The 16,105-nt window shown below is 43.6% G+C and overlaps 1 pseudogene; it reads left to right on the top strand.

The window, feature by feature from the left end:
* Positions 1-403: 403 nt before the first annotated feature.
* Positions 404-11,324, top strand: LOC116973782 (annotated as a pseudogene).
* The last annotated feature ends 4,781 nt before the right edge of the window (positions 11,325-16,105 follow it).

Genomic DNA, 16,105 nt, shown 5'->3' with positions numbered 1-16,105 from the left:
TTCCAAGTTAATGCTCCAAGTTCTGCACAGCCACCAATCCTCTGTGCCCAGAACTATGTTGGTTCCCTATTTCTCAGCTTCTCAAGCTTAAAGGTATTATCCCTAAGTTTGGCACCCTCTTATCACTGGCTTCTTTCTTTCTTGATATCTTCTTCTTTTCACCCTATAAGCCTCTGAGAACCATGTGTTCTTCCAATTCTGGTCTTTTTCCCATTTTCAATCATACGGTATCCATCAAGACACTTGGAAGTTAGAGTTATTCACATGTGGTGACTGAGAAGACACCATTGTTTTATTTCCGAGTAGAGTTGTGAAAAATTGCAGCAGGATCTTGATTGGTTGGTGAATGATTGATGGCATTTTTTCAAATAAATGTGAGGTTGTGCATTTTGGGAGCACTAAAATGGGCAGAGCCTACACAGTGAACAGTGGGGCTCTGGAGAGTGTTGTAGAGCAGTGGTACGAGGAGTACAGGTAAAGTGCCCTCCATAATGTTTGGGACAAAGACCCGGCATTTATTTATTTGCCCCTGTATTCCACAATTTGAGATTTGTAATAGAAATAAATCACATGTGGTTAAAGTACACATTTGTCAGATTTTTTGAAAGGCCATTCTATACATTTTGGTTTCACCACATAGAAATTACAGCTGTGTTTATACATAGTCCCCCAAATCAAAGGCACCATAACATTTGGGACACATGGCTTCACAGGCATTTATGATTGCTCAGGTGTGCTTAATTGCCTCCTTAATGCAGTAAGAGAGCTCTCAGCAACTAGTCTTTCCTCCAGTCTTTCCATCACCTTTCAAAACTTTTATTGCTGTTTATCAACATGAGGACCAAAGTTGTGCCAATGAAAGTCAAAGAAGCCATTATGAGACTGAGAAACAAGAATAAAACTGTTAGCTACATCAGCCAAACCTTAGGCTTACCAAAATCAATGTTTGGAACATCATTAAGAAAAAAGAGACCACTGGTGAGCTTACTAATCGCAAAGGAACTGGCAGGCCAAGGAAGACCTCCACAGCTGATGACAGAAGAATTATCTCTATAATAAACAAATATCCCTAAACACCTGTCCAACAGATCAGAAACACTCTTCAGGAGTGCATTTGTCAATGACCATTGTCCGCAGAAGACTTCATGTACAGAAATACAGAGGCTACACTGCAAGATGCAAACCACTGGTTAACCGCAAAAATAGGATGGCCGGTTACAGTTTGCCAAGAAGTACTTAAAAGAAACATAGAAACATAGAAAATAGGTGCAGGAGTAGGCCATTCGGCCCTTCGAGCCTGCACCGCCATTCAATATGATCATGGCTGATCATCCAACTCAGTATCCTGTACCTGCCTTCTCTCCATACCCCCTGATCCCTTTAGCCACAAGGGCCACATCTAACTCCCTCTTAAATATAGCCAATGAACTGGCCTCAACTACCTTCTGCGGGAGAGAATTCCAGAGATTCACCACTCTCTGTGAAAAAAGTTTTCCTCATCTCGGTCCTAAAGGATTTCCCCTTTATCCTTAAACTGTGACCCCTTGTTCTGGACTTCCCCAACATCAGTAACAATCTTCCTGCATCTAGCCTGTCCAATCCCTTAAGAATTTTGTAAGTTCTATAAGATTCCCCCCTCAATCTTCTAAATTCTAGCGAGTACAAACCGAGTCTAAAAGAGCAACCACAGTTCTGGAAAAAGGTCTTGTGGATAGATGAGATGGAGATTAACTTATATCAGAGTGATGGCAAGAGCAAAGTATGGAGGAGAGAAGGAATGCCCAAAATCCAAAGCATATCTCCTCATCTGTGAAACACGGTTATGGGAGTGTTATGGCCTGGGTATGTATGGCTGCTGAAGGTGCTGCCTCACTTATCTTCATTGATGATATAGCTGTTGATGGTAGTAGCATAATAAATCCTGAAGTGTATAGACACATCCTATCTGCTCAAGTTCAAACAAATGACTAAAAACTCATTGGCCGGCAGTTCATTCTACAGCAAGACAACGATCCCAAACATACTGCTAAAGCAATAAAGGAGTTTTCAAAGCTAAAAAATGGTCCATTCTTGAGTGGCCACGTCAATCACCCAATCTGAACCCAATTGAGCATGCCTTTTATATGGTGATGAGAAAACTGAATGGGGATTAGCCCCCAAAACAAGCATAAGACTTCAAGCAGTCATTGCATGCAAAGGATATGTAACAAAATACTAAACATGACTACTTTCATTTACATGACATTGCTGTGTCCCAAACATGATGGTGACCTGAAATGGGGGGGGGGGGGGGGGGACTATGTATAAACACTGCTGTAATGTCTACATGGTGAAACCAAAATGTATAAATAGCCTTTATTAAAATCTGACAAAGTGCGCTTTAACCACATGTGGTTTTAGAGGGATATGGGACAAACGCAGGTAGGTATAACTAATGCATATGGGACATGTTGGCCGGTGTGGGCCAGTTGGGCGGAAGGCCCTGTTTACACACTGTATGATTCTATCACTGTGACCTTAATTTAAGTTGCCACCCAATTTATTAATTGTTCAAGCTTAAAACAATCACTGTTTAAACCCTTCCCAGCTCCAACCCGTTTTCCTGGTGAGCTTGATCATTTTTATCTCTCAGTCAACCTCAGGAATTTTTTTGATATAAGGAACTGCAGATGCTGATTTACAAAACACGACACAAAGTGTAAAGTAACTCTATGGGCCCGGCATTATGTCTGGAGTACATGGATAGGCAATGTATCAGCTCGGAACCCTTCTTCATACTGAGAATTCAGATTCAGACAGTCTGAAGAAGGGCTCCAACCCAGAACGTCATCTATCCATGTTTTCCTAAATTCTGCCCAACCCGCTAAGTTACTCCAGAACTTTGTGTCTTGTTCATGAAATGTGTTGACCTGTTTCTGTTTGTGCCCATTGCATGCAAAGAAAGCATATGAAAGATAATTGCAGAACTGTACAGATCCCAACAACCAGGATGTGTCACTTCCACCATAAAACATACGTGGCTTTGGTTTGATGGTCGCTTAGTACTGAAAAAAATACAATATACTTAGTTTCCTGGTGGTTGCAGAATACATGGACTCCGTAACTTAGCTCAGATGGGCACTCACAATTGCAGATAATTTGCCTGAACTGCTGGTTTGAGCATGGAGGACTGCATATCATTCCCTGAACCCTGAACAGTACAGGATTGGTGAGACCAGAATTGGTAGAAACCATCGTTCTGTGAGGTTTGTAGGGCTAAAAGAGAATATAAAGAAGGGAGCAGTATGAGGGTTCAAATGTAGGGGTGATAATTTTAAGTTTAATAGGGCTAATGGTTGGCCCAGTCTTGGTGCATTAGGCAAGAGGTGGGATGATCAGGATGATCGGCTCTGTACTGTCTACTTTCCATGTCCTTCCTTCCCTTCAGGCAAGGAAACCCAACCAGCTGGGGTTAAATCAGGCTGCAAACCTACTAACTTGCTTCACTTACCAATCGACTCCTTGTATTCTGTCCTGACTGTCAAATCGTGATGAAGGCAGTTTGTGGTGTTATTTAAGGTTTAATTATTTAAAGTTGAAATATTTCATTTACCCCATGCACCTGCTTAGGTGGGGTTAAAAATCAACCCAAATTCTCCTTGTTTGTTCTGACAAAGGGTCTTTGACCTGAAACATTGATCCTGTTTCTCTTCCCATAAATGCGGCCTGACTGCTGAATATTTCCAGCAGTTACTGTTTTTATTTCAGCATCTAAAATGTTGTTTTTATTTCCTTGGTTGTTCATGCTGCCCAGTCGGTCAACTTATTTCTGGAAAGGTTGCACTCTACTTACCAAAGCAGTCACCTGAAAGATAAAATCCCAATTTAAATAGAAAACAATTGATGCAACTGAATGCCTATAAGGAGCTAATCTAACTAAAGTGTTCAGATGGCACAACTATGCAGAAGAACAGTGCCTGAGCTACTGAACCAGCGTATGAACCATGAGATTACAACTCATTGTTTGTTTTATTCTTTGTATGCTTATCTTTTCACGTGGCTTGTCAATCATTCAAAGAAAACATCAATCCTGGCCTGTTTGTTTCCTTCTTTGGAATGGATTGCCAGGACCTCAGATGCCCTTAACATCCATCTCCCACAATCGGCATGAAGCCCCACACCTCAACCATCGATCATCGCTGGCCTCCATGGGGAATCCCTTCCAGATCTCCGCAATTGACTATGCCATCCCACGCATCAACTTCAGCCTCCAGCCCTCCACTAACCATATAATAACCATATAACCATATAACAATTACAGCACGGAAACAGGCCATCTCGACCCCTCTAGTCCGTGCCGAACACATAATCTCCCCTAGTCCCATATACCTGCGCTCAGACCATAACCCTCCATTCCTTTCCCATCCATATAACTATCCAATTTATTTTTAAATGATAAAAACGAACCTGCCTCCACCACCTTCACTGGAAGCTCATTCCACACAGCTACCACTCTCTGAGTAAAGAAGTTCCCCCTCATGTTACCCCTAAACTTCAGTCCCTTAATTCTCGTCATGTCCCCTTGTTTGAATCTTCCCTACTCTCAGTGGGAAAAGCTTTTCCACGTCAACTCTGTCTATCCCTCTCATCATTTTAAAAACCTCTATCAAGTCCCCCCTTAACCTTCTGCGCTCCAAAGAATAAAGCCCTAACTTGTTCAACCTTTCTCTGTAACTTAGTTGCTGAAACCCAGGCAACATTCTAGTAAATCTCCTCTGTACTCTCTCTATTTTGTTGACATCCTTCCTATAATTAGGCGACCAAAATTGTACACCATACTCCAGAATTGGCCTCACCAATGCCTTGTACAATTTTAACATTACATCCCAACTTCTATACTCAATGCTCTGATTTATAAAGGCCAGCACACCAAAAGCTTTCTTTACCACCCTATCTACATGAGATTCCAATTTCAGGGAACTGTGCACAGTTATTCCCAGATCCCTCTGTTCACCTGCATTGTTCAATTCCCTACCATTTACCATGTACGTCCTATTTTGATTTGTCCTGCCAAGATGTAGCACCTCACACTTATCAGCATTAAACTCCATCTGCCATCTTTCAGCCCACTCTTCCAACTGGCATAAATCTCTCTGTAGACTTTGAAACTCTACTTCATTACCCGCAACCCCACCTATCTTAGTATCATCTGCATACTTACTAATCCAACTGCATACTTACTAACCCAGTCCTCATTTTACTGTACCCCTCTGGAAAACCCTAGCCCCCACATCTTGTCCGGCACAGTGGCGCAGCAGTAGAGCTGCTGCCTCACAGTGCCAGAGACCTGATTTTGATTCTGAATACGGGTACTGTCTGTACGGAGTTGGTACATTCTCCCTGTGACCGCCTAGTTTTCTCAGGGTTCTCCAGTTTCCTTCCACATTCAAAAGATGTACAGGTTTGTAGATTAATTGACTAGTATGTAAAATTGTAAATTGTCCCTAGTGTGTAGGATAGTGTTAGTGTAAGGGATGATTGCTGGTCGTCATGGACGCGACGGGCCGAAGGGCCTGTTTCCACGCTGTATCTCTCTATTGTACCTGACCCACATCCACAAACAAGAGTTTCCATCTTAGGTTTGATCCTGCTCCATAATCGTTCGACTCCTAGATCTCTCCAGACGACTTCCATCCCCTCAATCCTGATGCCCATCGGGGTGAACCCCACTTAGTGGAACCTTGCAGCAAATTTCCCTGCATCAAATTCTTCTGATTTTCCTTACCTTTACTCATCTGAGCCCTATCTCACAGAACTGGCTTTCAGCCTGAAATTCTGGCCATTCACAGTTGCAGGTAGGTTGTGTCCTTTCCTTACATGGTGAGCATTAGTGCAGCAAGCACAATACTAATTCATACTCTATCACTGTGACCGACCACAGCGTACCAAGGATTTACTTATTCATGAGTTCCAGGGGAATTATCAATCAGCATTAAAACCACCTCCCACACAGTACCCTTTACTTATTTCACTTATTTCCATATTAATTAGGTGCTGCTGAAGCTCTTTCTGACATTTCCTGCTGAGCTGGGTCTGTGAAATTCAGTTTGATTGGCAATAATGTCTAAGTGGCTTTTGGTCACGAAATGAATTTCTCCCACCCAGCACCTTCATGGGTTGCAATTTGTGGCTGACATTCTCTTTCTGCAGGGGCCATGGGCTTTTCTCTTTGCCTTAGCATGAGATAAAGTGTGGGTAATATTGCTATCATCTGTGGCCCAAAGGCTGCTCCCAAGTAATGGCTGTGTTTTCTCATCTAATTTAATGTGACACTCGTGATTGCTGCAGAACAGAGGATACGGTGAAAAAAAGTCTGGAAGTAAGGATCTGCCAACAAAAGCTAAACAGACAAAAAAGAACACAGTGAGCAGTTTTAGTAGCAATAGGTGTTGTCGCAATTGTCGGCAGAATAAAAGATGGCAGGAGTGATTGAAGGTTCTATTTATTTGACTAGCAGTAAGACATCAGCTCGGTAATTAAGGGACATTATGTTGATCCAGAAGCTTTTGTGCATGCCTCAGTGAGAATTAAATTACCCTAGAGTAGCAATTACAAAAGAACAGGTTTTTTGGCAGCACTGCCAGTGTTTAGTTTTGATAAAATGCTTTGTCAAATATATTCTTATTAAAAGTACTCTGAGCATAAATATTACAGCCTTAACATACCTATTCTCATATGAGGCCAGGACTGTTGGCTCCGCAAACAGCACACAGGGGAGATGGCTCAATGGCACACACTTGCAGGTAAGAGTCAAAAGCTAACTGTTTTGAGGCCCACTCTTGAAAAGATGAGAAAAGATGAGAAAGAAAATTCAGCGGCTTTCTTTATGGGCATGCCTCAGTGACATGTTTCCAATTTTATTTTGAATCTAGGTTATCCCAGACCGGATCACAAGGTGTAGGTATGTTGCAAAGCCTACCTGAAGCGTCGGTGAAAATCTGCCGTTGCGGGTGTGCGCGATTTTGGCGCCGTTTAGAGGGGGCGGGTTTAAAAAGCGATTTTCTTTAAGCTGTTCCAATCGAAAATGTTCAGCCTAGTTAATTATTAACGAAAAATCGCTGAAAGACCCCGTCGCAAAAGCTATTATTAGGTTTAAAGGCCTTGAATAATAGTTATAGTAGTTTAAAAATCAATCTCTAAACCCGCGACCGCCAGCAACCGCAGGGTCTCATAAAGCAAACCACAGAAGGTATGCTGTATATTTTTACATTAAAAAGGGCTTCTAAAGATCCCTTTATACAAAGTTTAATATTGCGAGTAGCTCAATTTGGGCCCATTATATCCCGCAGTATTTTTCTCGGCATTTGGGGCACAAATCTACCGCAATGTGAACGTTCTAAACCAGCGCGTTCCACGGGGACCCACTGGAAAGCTGATTTAAATGGGCTTTTGTTTACAGCGATTAAACACTAAATTCCTTCCATTTGGCCTATAAATTAATGTAAATGAGATTTTAAAATCATGTTTTATTGTGAATTATTTGTGAATATTATTTGGACATTTAGGCTATTTAAAAATGTTAATCATTTATTAAGAAATGGATAGATGTTTAGATCTAGTAATTGAAGTTTGAAATTAGCTATACTTGGGTAACTAACTAATTATATGCTTTAATTTCAGGTCATCCAAGTAAGATTATTTTATATTTGTTTCAGAATGCTTCAATCTATGATAACTGAAAATTTCATTCAGTTCTCTTAATTTTTAAGAAAGTTATGGGCTTTTGACTGTTCACGATCACAGCTTTTTTGTTATGTCCATAGAAAATCAATAGGGAACAAGATGCTCATTTCCCAGTATGAAAATGGCCATAACTTTTTAAATACTTGAGATATGAAAGTGAATTAGGTGTCAAATTAAACATTTTTATGCTTTATCTGATGGGATAAATTACAGACTTGATTTTTTAAATCTCAAAATTTTGTAACATTGCTACAAGGTGGTTTCAACCATGCTTTACGTGGTAGTGCTTCACCTCTGGGGCAGAACAGTATGTGCAGTTACAAGTCTATATAAGGATGAGAACAATAGATTGCCATTCCCAATGCTGCAGTGAGAGCATTGCAGTTTTCAAATGCAGTTTTCATGGTTGCTTATAATTTTTAAAAGGGCATCGGTTTAAGGTGATAGGGGCAAAGTTTAAAGGAGATGTGCGGGGCAAGTTGTTTTACACAGAGATGGTGAGTAGCTGGAACATGGGCTATGTGTAGGAAGATAAATGATGCCTCTCATGGACTGCAACCTTGACGTGGAGGAGAGGCTTGTGTACTCCAGTGATCCTGAGAGCAATGCCAGATGGGGTTTCATATCCCTGGCAGGTTCAACTGAACCGGACAGGTCTCGGGTGAGGAGGCAGATGAAGCAGTCCCTGGTCCTCCAGGTTGGGGGTTGGGTGTGGGGTTAACTACCCCACCCTGGAAAAAAGTGTGAGTTACAGAAACTTTGACAAATGAAAACCAAATTACACACTTGGTTGAAGAAGGTGCCCCAGCGATGGGGAACATGACGCTTCCCAGCCAAACCCACAAGGGCGCTGGGAAGCTGACACCTTCTGACGCCAAAGAAACCCATCCTTGTGGGGACATGGAACATCCGAACCATGTTCCAGGCTGGCAATGCTGCCACAATTGCCAACAAAATGGTGCGCTACAATCTCTTAGTCCTGCGCTTGGCTGAAACAAGATGGACACAGTCAGGGGAGATCAAATTGATCAGCGGGCAGTCCAATATCTACTCCGGACAGGAAGAGGAGGGAGTGAAGCATACAGAGGGAGTGGCCATCATGATGATGAAGGACGCTAGAAAGGCTCTAACAGATGGGAACCCATCAGCTCTCGTCTCATCTCCGCAACCTTCAAAACCAACAACAAGAGAGTGAAAGCCCACATAATCCAATGTTATGCACCCACCAATGATGCAGAGGATGAAGTCAAAGGCAGGTTCTATGACAGCTTGAACCACCTACTTGGTAGTATTGGAGGCAGAGATCTCATTATCCCGATGGGTGACTCCAACGCTGTTGGAGGCCAAAACAAGGGATATGAGGCAGTAATGGGAAAGCATGGAGTGGGGAAAATGAATGAAAATGGCAAGATGTTTGATGAGACCTGTGTTAACAATAACCTAGTGATTGGGGGAAGTGTCTTCCCTCATAAAACAATCTACAAAACAACTTGGATGTCAGCAGATCATGTCACAGAAAATCAAAGTGACCACATTTGTATCTGTAAAAAGTTCAGAAGGTCCATGGAAGATGTCAGAACAAGAAGTGGAGCTGACGCAGCTTCAGACCACCACCTCCTGGTATGGAAATTCAAGCTAAGGTTGAAGAGACACCACCAGGCCAAAAGCCAAAGAGCTAAATGCAACATTGAATACCTCAGAAGACGTTCAAGGATACCCTCTCAAGGGAAAACACAGAGCTACAGCGGAGGAGGAAAGGTGGATGGACAATAAATGAGTAGTGGGAACACCTAAAAGCTGCTTGGAGCTCGACAACAGAGGAGAAACTTAAAGGAGGAAGTGAACAACTCAAGAACACGAGCTGAAAAGGCTTGAGCCCAAAAGGGGTACAACAGATGCCACAAATAAGTGTGAAAGAATATCAGGAGGGACAAGAGAACACAGGTGGAGAGGCAAGCCAAAGAGGCAGCATTTGTGGCGACTGAAAGGAACATGAGGGAGTTATATACCATCACAAGGAAATTGTCCGGGACATATCTGCAGAGTAATAAACCAATTACAGACAAGAATGGTCAACTGCTTTCAACCCACGAGGCGCAGCTCGACAGATTGGTAGAACATTTCGAAGAAGTCTTAAACAGGCCACCACCAGCTGTATAGACACACATTCCCAAAGCCAGGATACCACTACAAATTAAGTGTGACAGACCAACAAAAGCAGAAATAAAGGTTGCAACCAAGCAACAGAAAACTGACAAGGCTGGCCCTGACAATATTCTACCTGAAGCCCTAAAAGTAGATATAGACTCATCAACAGACATGCTCCATGGCTTCTTTGGGAGAATTTGGGAAGAGGAAAAGACACCCACAGAATGGGCAGAGGGATACATCGTGGAACTACCAAAAAAAGGTGACATAAGAAAATGTACCAAGGGATCACCCTACTTTCTGTACCCAGTCAAATTCTCAACCGGGTCATTCTCAGCCATCTTCAGGAAGCTGAAGACAAGAGGCTATGGGACAAGCAAGCAGGATTCAGGAACGATCGCTCATGCACAGACCACATAGCAACATTATGCATCATCATTGAGCAGTGTATTGAATGGAACACGTCCCTGCACATCAACTTTAATGACTTTGAGAAAGCGTTTGACAGTTTAGACAGGGCAACCACTATGGTGCCCAATGGACCACTATGGAATTCCCATCAAGACCATGAACTTAATCAAGAACTTATATGATGGAACCTCATGCAAAGGTTTGCATGTAGGCCAGCTCTCTCAGAGCTTTACTGTTAAGACGGGCATCAAGCAGGGATGTCTATTGTCACCATACCGGTTCCTCCTACAATTGACTGGATCATGATGGAAACAACGGAAGGGAAAATAAATAGAATTCAGTGGACAATGAGGGAGCAGCTAGATGATCTTGACCTTGCAGATGACATAGCTCTCCTTTCACACACACAGATACAAATGCAGGAGAAGACGGACAGACTCACAGCTGTAACAAAACTTGGTCTTACACCCAATACAGCAAAGACACAGGTGATGAGGATCCACTCCAAAACCAGCAACCCTATCCTTATGCACAGCACTGCTCTAGAGGAAGTAGAAACATGTACATGCCTAGGCAGTGTTGTGGACATCATCGGAGGGGCAGTGGCAGACATAAAAAGTAGAATCAATAAGGCTAGGGTGGTGTTTAACATTCTCAGGAAGATCTGGAGCTCAAAACACATCTCAATCAACACCAAAATATGCATCTTTAACTCAAATGTGAAACAGGTGATGCTGTATGGATCAGAGACATGGAAAACAACAAACACTACAAACAGGTTGCAAACATTCATTAACACCTGCCTTAGGAGAATACTTAACATCTAGTGGAGAGACAAAGTAAGCAAAATGGACCCGTGGAAAAGAACAAGCCAGGAGGCCATTGACTTCCTAATTCGAAGGAGAAAATGGAGTTGGATTGGACACACCCTTAGGAAACCTGCCACAAACATCACCCGGAAAGCCCTGAAATGGAACCCCCAAGGAAAAGGGAAAATAGGTCGCCCCAGGAGCAGCTGGAGAAGAGGTGTCCAGACAGAAATGTCTGAGAGTGGGCTCAACTGGGGGGTTCGCTAAAGAACTGCCAACAACCGAGTGAGGTGGAGGACATTTGTCAATGGTCCATGCTCTCTAGAGGAGCATAGGGCTTAAGAAGTAAGAATAAACTAAATAATGGTTTTTGGCATTATGTTCAGCACAGACATTGTTGGCCAAATGTCCTTGTCTTGTGCAACACTGTTTAACTAATTTTAAGCATAAGTTTAGAGATAAAGTGTGGAAACAGGCCATTTGGCCCAACGAGTCCACAGCAAAAAAGAAAAATTGTGTTTTGCACTAAATTTTCATGCAAAATTAGCACAAAACATAATTAGAAATGAGCCCATGGTGGTGGAGGAGGTAATCCATAGTGTTCCGTAGCTGAGGTCACGAACGTCAGTTCAAGAACCTGATGATTGCAGGAAAGTAGCTGTTCCTGAACTAGGTGACAAGGAACTTGAGGCTTCTGTACCTCCATCCCACTGGTATTAGTGAGAAAGGGATATCGCCTGGATTGTGGTGATCCTGACTGATCAATGTGGTCTTCTTGCTCTGCCTGGACTTTATAATAGTCTAAAAGTGACCACATAATGATTGAAAATGTCACTCTTTCTCTCCTGCTAATATTCATATCACTACCAGTTTAGTTCAGTTGTATTTATTGTCACCTGTACCAAGGTACAGAGAAAAGCTTTTGTTGCATGTTAACCAGTCAGCAGAAAGACAATATGTTACAATTGAACCATTTACAGTGTAAGTTACACGGTAAGGGAATAATGGTTTGTGCAAGGTAAAGCCAACAAAATCGGATTAAGGATAGTCTGAGGGTCACCAAAAAGGTAGATAGTAGTGCAGCTCCGCTCTCTGGTTGTGGTAGGATGATGGTAGAACCAACTTCATGACCGGAAGCATCACCTCAATATGTCGACAGTGCTATCTGCCACAAGTTACTGTGTGTTACTTGGCTGTTGCCCTTCCAACATTACAACAAAGGTATAATTGTAAAAATGCTTCATTGGCTGTAAAGCACTAATCCCTCCCCACCTTTGTCCAAGACACCTCACATGCTCTTTGTCTCCTTCATGACTTCTGTTTTCCAGGCCCCCACTCCCTCATCTTCACTATGGATGTCCAGTCACTCTACACCTCCATCCCCCACCAGGAAGGTCTTAAAACCCTCCGTTTCTTCCTCCAATCAACCAATCCCCTGCTACTAATACTCTCCTCCGCTCACGGAGCTGGTCCTTATTCTCAACAATTTTTCAATTGACTCCTCCAATTTTCTTCAAATCCAAGGCATAGCTATGGGCACATCCATGGGCCCCAGCTATGGCTGCCTCTTTGTAGGGTACGTTGAACAATCCTTGTTCGAGGCGTACCAGGGCCCCATCCCCGAACTCTACCTCTACTACATTGACGACTGCATTGGTGCTACCTCCTGCACCCATGCAGAACTCACTGACCATCCATTTCACCACTAACTTCCATCTGGCACTCAAATTCACCTGGACCATTTCCGACATCTCCCTATCGATTCTAGACCTCACCATCTCCATCGCAGGTAACAGATTACTGACCGACATCTACTACAAACCCACTGACTCCCATGGCTATCTCGACTACACTTCTTCCCATCCTGCTTCCTGTAAGGACTCTATCCCCTACTCCCAATTCCTCCGTCTACGCCGTATCTGCACCCAGGATGAGGTGTTCCACACCAGGGCATCGGAGATGTCCTCATTCTTTAAGGAATGGGGGTTCCCCTCTTCTATTATAGATGAGGCTCTCACCAGGGTCTCCTCTCTATCCCACAGCTCCGCTCTCACTCCCCATCCCCCTACTCGTATCAAGGACAGAGTCCCCCTAGCCCTCACCTTCAACCCTATCAGCCGTTGCATACAACATTTAATCCCCCGACATTTTCGCCACCTCCAATGGGATCCCACCACTGGCCACATCTTCCCATCCCCTCCCTTTTCTGCTTTCTGCAGAAACCGTTCCCTCCGTAACTCCCTGGTCAATTTGTCCCTTCCCACGCAGACCATCCCCTCCCTAGGTACTTTCCCTTGCAACCGCAGGAAATGCTACACTTGTTGCTTTACCTCCCTCCTCGACTCCATCCAAGGACCCAAGCAGTCTTTCCAGGTGAGGCAGAGGTTCACCTGCACCTCCTCCAACCTCATCTACTGCATCCCCTGATCCAACTTCTCTACATCGGCGAGACCAAGCGCAGGCTTGGCCATCTCTTCGCCCAACACCTCCGCTCCGTTTGCAATAACCAACCTGATCTCCCGGTGGCTCAGCACTTCAACTCCCCCTCCCATTCTGAATCCGACCTTTTTGTTCTAGGCCTCCTCCATTGCCAGAGTGCGACCCAGCGCAAATTGGAGGAGCAGCACCTCATATTTTGTTTGGGTAGTTTACACCCCAGCGGTGTGAACATTGACTTCTCCAATTCCAGATAGTCTTTGCTTTCTCCCTCCTTCACCTTCCTTTCCCAGTTTCCCCACAAGCCCACTGTCTCAGCCTCTTTCTTTCTTTTTCCGCCCCTGACCCCCCCCCCCCCCCCCCACCACATGTCAGAAGTAGGGTCTCGACCTGAAACGCCGCCTATTCCTTCTCTCCATAGATGCTGCCTCACCCGCTGAGTTTCCCCAGCATTTCCGTCTACCTTGGAACAATCTTTCATCAAAGTTGTCACATTTATGTAAATCCTTTTTTTTCCTCCTTGTGCACTCATGGATGTTAAGAAGCAATGAAGTTGTGACATGTTTAATATCATGTAGAAGCTCAAAGCATATATGCTGAATAAAATCATAACTGCTGTTATGGCTGGTGACATTTACAGGTGTATAATTTTAAATCTTGCATTATCCATATTGTCATTGGTACTGGGGTAATAGAAAAAATCATTATGCCTGCCCTTTCTGGCTTCATTCCAACAGATATATTTCTTATTTCCAGTATGGTTCCCTCACATCTGCAATAAAACAAGATGAATTATCTGTCGCATTTATATCATTGTAAATACTGTCAGGAGTTAATTTTTTAAACTATGTTTAATGTTACTCAATAAATCTAACATCCAGCTAAATCGTATCATTTTCTTAAATAAGGAACATGTAATGAATTAAAGCAGATGAACAAATTAGTAATCCCTGCAGGATGGACCAATGTTCGATTTAAAAGGTTACAGCTGGAACGGTTTGATTTTTACCCACAGAGAACCATTGGATAACTCCAGTGCATAGATTAGCTTATTGGTCACTGGCCTAAGTATTTGAAATGCAGAACAAACTGGACATCAGATGGTGGCACCTTAGATAATCCTAGTCCATCGCATCACATTGACTCCAGTCACTGCTATGATGCCAACAGGTCACAGTAGCAAAGTGTTTTGCATCCAACCCCTCAGCTTTACACCAGGGATGGCAGAAGTACGAGGCTTTGCTCCATTTGATCAAATGTAGCCGCTGGCCTTCACGTAAATGCTGGGAAGTGTTTTTTTTTTTTTTCATTAATATGCTTAAGGGGCTCTCCCACAGGGAGACTGTAGCCGCGAGTTCAGAAGAGTGTCTTCGACCTTCAAGCTCGAGGGCACTCGCCTGAAAAACCACGAGCTGGATCGACCGTCAGCGATGAAACCGCAAGCTGGATCGACCGACTGCGCGCACACACACACACACACACACACACACACACACAAACACATCGCAAAGGCGGGGGCCAGGGAAAGCGGGGGAGTGCTGTCTGAAATTCACACCCGCGATGAAGAGGAAGGTAAAATATGGCTGCCACAGTGTACGGTAAGTCCTTTAAAGAGCGCGGGGGGTGGAAAAAAGGGGAGAGAAGGGGAGGGGGGGAGAAGGAGGGGAGAAGGAGTGGAGACACTTTTAAGAAGAATAATAATGTTTAGCGGGCATTTTACATAACCGGTCGGTTTTCCTTGGTCCTGAAAACTCCAATAAGCCAATTAAAATGCCCGGTCTGCGAAAGAGATTGCCTACGGCTGCCCTCGACTGCCTGTAACTACATAGCGACCCCACTCCACTGCACTACGAGTTAAAAAGAACCATGCCGACCAATTTTTACTTGTGGAACATTTTTCAACATGCTGAAAATTTCTCCACGACCTAGCTGAGGCCGCAAGTATGTGGGAACTTCCCTTGAGCATGAAGGAGAGTTCTAGTGACCTCATAGGACCTCCTACCACGTGTCGACTATGCTGCGAGTTTGAGTCGAGGGAAAACTCTTCTAAACTCGCAGATTTCAACTATCATTCAGCACAAATGTGTCTAAATTGTTTCTTATAGACACAAAATGCTGGAGTATCACAGTGGGTAAGGCTGCATCTCTGGAGAAAAGGAATAGGTGATGTTTCGGGTTGAGACCCTTCTTTGGAAGAAGGTCAGAAAAAGAGGGTCTGAAGAAGGGTTTTAACCTGAAACGTCACCTATTCCTTTTCTCCAGAGATGCTACTTGACCTGCTGAGTTTGCTCCAGCATTTTATGTCTGTCTTCGATGTAAACCTGCATCTGCAGTTCGTTCCAACACTTTTTTTTAAATGTTCATCAGAGACATTTAAAATTTGCTGCTAGCTGTCAGAAGCCATCAAGCACGGCCACAGAACCCTGCATCATCTTAACTCCACAGGACTTTGCACAGTCACAAGTCTCCAAGATAAATTGGGAGATAACATCACCAGTAATTTTGCATCTCACCCATTGCCCCGTGCCTTTCCAGGAACAGTAGAATCCTGTGTCAGTGTTTGATGGAACAGATAACTT

This window comes from Amblyraja radiata, chromosome 5, assembly GCF_010909765.2.
Source record: "Amblyraja radiata isolate CabotCenter1 chromosome 5, sAmbRad1.1.pri, whole genome shotgun sequence".
NCBI lineage: Eukaryota > Metazoa > Chordata > Chondrichthyes > Rajiformes > Rajidae > Amblyraja > Amblyraja radiata.
Note: the sequence above shows the minus strand (reverse complement) of the source record. Positions and strands in the feature narration are given on the sequence as shown.